The sequence below is a fragment of the Durio zibethinus genome, chromosome 11 (assembly GCF_047325235.1).
Source record: "Durio zibethinus cultivar Kanyao isolate XHJ-2024 chromosome 11, ASM4732523v1, whole genome shotgun sequence".
Classification (NCBI taxonomy): domain Eukaryota; kingdom Viridiplantae; phylum Streptophyta; class Magnoliopsida; order Malvales; family Malvaceae; genus Durio; species Durio zibethinus.
The window spans coordinates 22,721,790-22,727,789 of record NC_143172.1 but is presented as its reverse complement, the minus strand read 5'-3'; positions in this window follow the sequence as shown (position 1 = coordinate 22,727,789).

Below are 6,000 nucleotides of genomic sequence, written 5' to 3'. Positions count from 1 at the left end.
TAATTGAATGGATTATTAAAGACGCTTTCGATAAAAAATACCTTCAATAATCCGTTATATATTTTTCATATGGATTATTAAGGGCATTTTTTTACCGAAAACACCTTGAATAATCCCTAATTAAATGTTATTGAAGGTGTTTTTGAAAAGAACTGCCTTCAATAATCTGACCGTTCAAATTTATCGTATGAAATATTAAAGGTATTTTGAGCCAAAAATGCCTTCAAGAATTCATTTCAACTTTTATGTATGGATTATTGAAGGCGTTTTTTACAAAAACTTCCTTTAATAATCCAAACTAAAAACTTATTAGTTGAATTATTAAAGGTGAGTTCGACTAAAAACGCATTCAAGAATCGGTTTCATATTTTTTCTATGGATTATTAAGGGTGTTTCTCTGTAAAAAAACGCCTTCAATATCCTTTTCAAATTTTTTAAAGCAATTGGTAAAGGCATTTTTTCCCAAAAATGTCTAGAATAATTAATTATAAATAATCTCTGCAAACACAAAAAAGGTTAAAGGGAGAGATCAAACCTACCACCTTATGGTTAACATCCGTACAATCTTAAATTTTTTATATGATATTTATTGAAAGTGTTTTTGATAAAAAAAATACTTCAATAAGCCTATGAAATTCTTTGGTGGAATTATTAAAGGTATTTCTTGTAGAAAACTCCTTCAATAATCGCATACATTTTTTTATGAGAGGATTATTAAAGGCGTTGTCTACCAAAAATGCCTTCAGTAATTCCCTATTAATTTTTTTAATGGGATTATTCAAGTCATTTTTTTGCCAAAAACGCCTTTAATATTCACATCAATTTTTAAGGTAGGATTATTCAAGGTGTTTTAGTTGATAAACGCCGCTAATATCAAGTCTTGGGTGGCGTTTATAAGTAACAATGTCGTTATTTGAATATTTAGTGGCGTTTTGATAATAAACGCCTTAAGTTTTATAAAAACATGAAAGCTAATGACGTTTGTAAGTGAAACGTTGCTACAAAATTGTCACTAATCTTTCATTTTCTTGTAATGATAATATGTTAACACATAACATATTTAAATTCAAATAGGTTCAAATCTTATATGTATGAAATATAATATGATAATACATTACATATTTAAATTCAAATGCAAAATGCATGTTCAAAATTTAGGGATTTTTTTCGAAAATGATTTTTTAAAAAAATTATTATATGACTATGATGTAGTATGCATATGAAAGACCTTAATACATAAAGAAAATATAATACAAAATAATATAAAAACAAACATAAAGTGATATAAAAACTCTAATAGTAATTGATTCTATTTAAGTTTGCACATCTAGTCCATCTATATATAACATCACAAAGAAACAAAAAGAATAGAGGCTACTTGTACTCTATAGCAAAAAAGGAGTATCACAAATGGGAAAAAATTTTGTTCTAATGTAATCTATTTCTTAAGCATAAAAAAGAACTCTTATATAGAATGGATCTTTAAACTAATTATGAAATTATTTGTAACTTTGGAATGATTAATTGAATAAAATAAAATTAAGAATGAGTAATAGTATTGAGAGCAATTTAAGTTTGACAAATAGAATGGTCTAAGTATAATTAAGAAATAAAAAGAGAAATTTTAAAATTAGTGTAATAATGATAATGAAATTAATTTGAGTTGACATACAAAATTTGATTTTAATTGATTTGATTATCTATTAATTATTTTAAAATCAACATATTAAATGCAATACATACCTTAAAGGTGCAGCCAATAGGTTACAAATTTCAAAAGCGAGTGTGTTTTTTAATAAATGTAATTTGAGAGTTGAATATTTATAATTAAAAAAAATAGACCCAATTATTTTATTTATTAATAATGATAATCAAAGTTTTATTACTTTTAATATGAATTTATTTGAGAGTGATTTAAAGTAAATAATAAAAATATAAATATAATCAATTTAGTTTTTTTAATATTTTTAAATTAAAAATGCATCAAATGAAATAAGATGCATTTATTAAAAGATATGTGATAATTTTTAAGAACATAAATATGTTAATAATATAGACCATCCACATCAAATATTTTTTTTACCGAAAGGTTTTGTAAAGAGAAATAAGAAAAAAAAGTGAAAATTAATAAGTAGTATTTCTTACATTCCATAAACAATAATGTGGGTTTATTTTTTAAAAATATTGATAATTAATATTTTAAACATTTTATTTAATTAAATTTTATAAAATATATTTAAAAACCTTTTCGTTCAAGATATTTTAAAAATATTCTTTCATATTTTAATTATTCATATATTTCCAATAAAATGAAATCAAAATTGAAATGTTTGACCATTGAATAATTAAATTAGAACCATGGGGAATAATAGTTTTCTATATTGTTTATTCTTTTATGAATAATGAGATAGTCGACCTGTAGCATTTTAATGATTTTTATTTTTAAATGAATTATCGTTTTATAGAAATTTTAAATAGATTATTATCTTATACATCAATGTTGAAATTATTAAATTTTATAAACAAATTATAATCTTTTGATTATAATTTTACCGTTATACTTTTGATTTCGTTGATTATTGAGTTTATTATTTTAAAGTGATCTTTATTTAGAAATAAAGATATTGAATTAAAATAGCTTGATTAATAATTTTGAAGAACAAGATTTCAAGATAAAAAAATCAATATTTTTCTTGACTTATTTTGAAAAATATTTTAGAAAATTTTTAACATTTTGGGCTCAATCTTTTTCTAAAATATACAAGTTCTCATATGAATATTATTGGTCAAATTATTTTTTTTTAAAAGTCAATTTATTTTCATGGTTAAAATGTTCAATTTTTGAAAAATGTAAAGAGAGGATCGGTCACATGCTCATAAGGATAGATGATTACTTTTTGATTTTTCAAAAGGATTAATCCTTTTTTTAAAAAGATCATTTCTTTAAAAATACAGAATGCTTCATTTGGTTTGAAAGCATGAAAGAATCGATCCCTTGGTCACTAATGGTTTATTTTTTGGAATTTCGCAGCTAAAGGATCAATCTCTTTCTCAAAAAGATATCGATCCCCTTATTGCAGACAGAATTAAAATGAGCCAAAATTTAAAGATCTCTAACAGCTCTTACACCCCATCTTAGTCAAAGGTGAGCGGTGGAAGATGACAGTCAGCGATGACGGTGGACTGAAAGAGAAAAGATAGGAAGAGAATTTAAGGGTTAAAGAAAAAGCATCAAAAGATGGATTAAAAAAATTGTAATATTTTTTTTAATAATTAAAAATTTTATAATTTAGTTTGATTCAAAATGCATCGAAGTGGATGGATAAGAATATGCCTTGTGGCATAAAAAAATAAAAGCCATATCAACAACAAATAAATCATATAAGCGAAATGCGAAATCAAGGCCTCATAGCCTACTTAATGAAATAAATTTAATAATTATTAATTTGATTGAGATTATCAAATTAATATAATAAGATCATCGAATTTATATAAATTATATTAAAAAATTATATCTCAAATATTAAATAAATAATTAATTAAATAAATAATTTGACCAAATTTAAAAAATTTACACATTCTCAAAAAGCTAACTTTAGGATATAACCCTCGTCAAGGATTTGGCTTGCCATTAAAGCATTTTCACCTCTTTTTTTTTCTCTGCATAAAGTATCATTATTTCTTGTCTCCTAAACGCATTAAGACGTGGAAAAGAAAAAAAAATGTTCTTTGCAATTGCATGTTAAATGGGTGGCGGGACCCGCATTATGTAACCGTGTTTCACGGTTGGGGTGTCGTGACCCGCTGGTGAGGGATAGCAAAGGGGAGGGCGAGGCGAGGACTCCGGTCCTTATCCGTTGAAGGAGAAAAGAGACCTTCGGTGGGTCCCACTCATGTAATTATTTCAGCACCTCTTATCCAATAGTTTTTTTTTTTTTTTTTACAAACAATTACTATTATTTTTTGTCAAATTATAACAAAAGATTTTTACTATAACCAACGTATGTTGGATCGAGTTTGTTCTTTTTAAATAAAGTTTTAATTTTAAAATTCTTATGAATAAAAAATAAAGGTGTTGAGAGTGCTTATGTTTCTTATGCGATTCAATTAAATTTAATTTTAAATTAATTAAAATTTAAAATGATTATCGAATATCAAAATATTTTAGATAAATTTTTTTTATTATAAAAAATTTAAATTTAAATTTTATATTCTAGTTTTTAAAATTTTAATCATCATATTATTTTAATTTAATAATTTTAGTTTAATTACTATTTTTATTAATTTTTTATTGTTAAAAATATTAATTTATTATTAATTTGATGGTGTAAGTATTAACTTTATTGATATGACTTAGAATTTACTGACGTGATAAGTTTAATAAATAAAACTATTTTACAAATAATTTTAATACTCATATGAAATTCAAATTTAATTCTTTTAATATAATTCATAAAAATTTCATCTCGTATAAGTCAAATTTGATAATATTAGAACAATTACTAATGAAAAATCATATTTTTTAATTTAAAAAAATATATTATTTTTTAATAAAAATTAATATATCAATTTTAGAATTTTCTCATATTTTTAAAATATTAAATTTAACATTTTAAAAATATTTTAATTTTAAAAAGCTTTATATTTTTAATTTTTTTAAAATAAATATTTTAAAAATTTTAAAATTTTGATTTTTTTAGAAAATTTCTTGATTTTTTAAAAATATTAAATTTATTTTTTTAATATTTTATTTTTTAAATTGCATTTTTTTAAATGTTTTGTATATTTTTTTTTCAAAATCTAACATTTTTATTTATTCAAATATTTAATTTAATTTTTTGTAATTTTTATAAACTTTTCTATATGTCAATTTTTATATTTTTATAATTTTTATTTTTTTTTACATTTTTAAAAAGAGTTTACAATTTTTAAAATTTTGTGCGTGTGTTTGTTTTTATGTTATTCAAGGGAACAATAAATCGAAATTATAAGCACTTTGTGTATTTCTATTGCTTTGTTTTACCTTAAATTTTTATATTCTTTCTTCTCAAATATACGAAAACAAAATAAATTCTAAAGACACGTGTTTTTTTATAATTTATTTATTTATTTTATTTAAATATTTAAAAATTTAGAAATTTTTTAAAAAACATAAAAATAAAAAATTTTATAAGAATTCCAAAAAATTAGAAAACAAAACAATAAACATTTTGATTAAATAAAAATATTAAAATTTAAAAAATTAAAAAAAATTAAAAATAAATTTTATTTAAAAATTTTAAAATACTAAAAAATAAATTTAATATTTTAAAAATCTAAAAAATTTCTAAGAATTTATAAATATTAATTTTTTAAAAAAATCAATAACATTTCTTTACAAATTAAAATTTTTAAAAATATTAAATTTAATATTTTTAAAAGACTTAGTATTTGATTTACTGTTAATGTAAAATTTTAATTATATAATTAAGGTTAAGAGAGTGACATATGTCTCATTTCTTTTTTAATTAAATTTTTAATTTTTTAAAAATATATCTTAAAAAACATGTGTCACTCTCTTAATCTCTTTTTGTAATCAAAATTCTATGTTGATATTGTATCAAATACTAATTTTTAAAAAAAATATAAAAAAATTTCTTAAAAAGTACAAATTATTGATTTTTGCAAAAAATTAAGATCTTGTTTCTAAAAAAATTAAAAAAAAAAATACAATTTTTATTAATAATAGAACAACATTATCAAATTTAACTTGTACAAATACAAAATTTTTATAAATTATATTAGAAAGATTAAAGTTCAAATTTTGTATGAATATAAAAATTATTTGCATAATTTGACAATTAATTTCATTTATCTAAGTTGTTACATTTGAAAAATTAATACTATGTCAGTAAAATTAATGATCATGTCAATATTTTAACGATAAAAGATTGATAAAGTTAATTTAAGTTAAAGTTATAAAATTAAATTAATATGATAATTAAATTTATATGAATTATA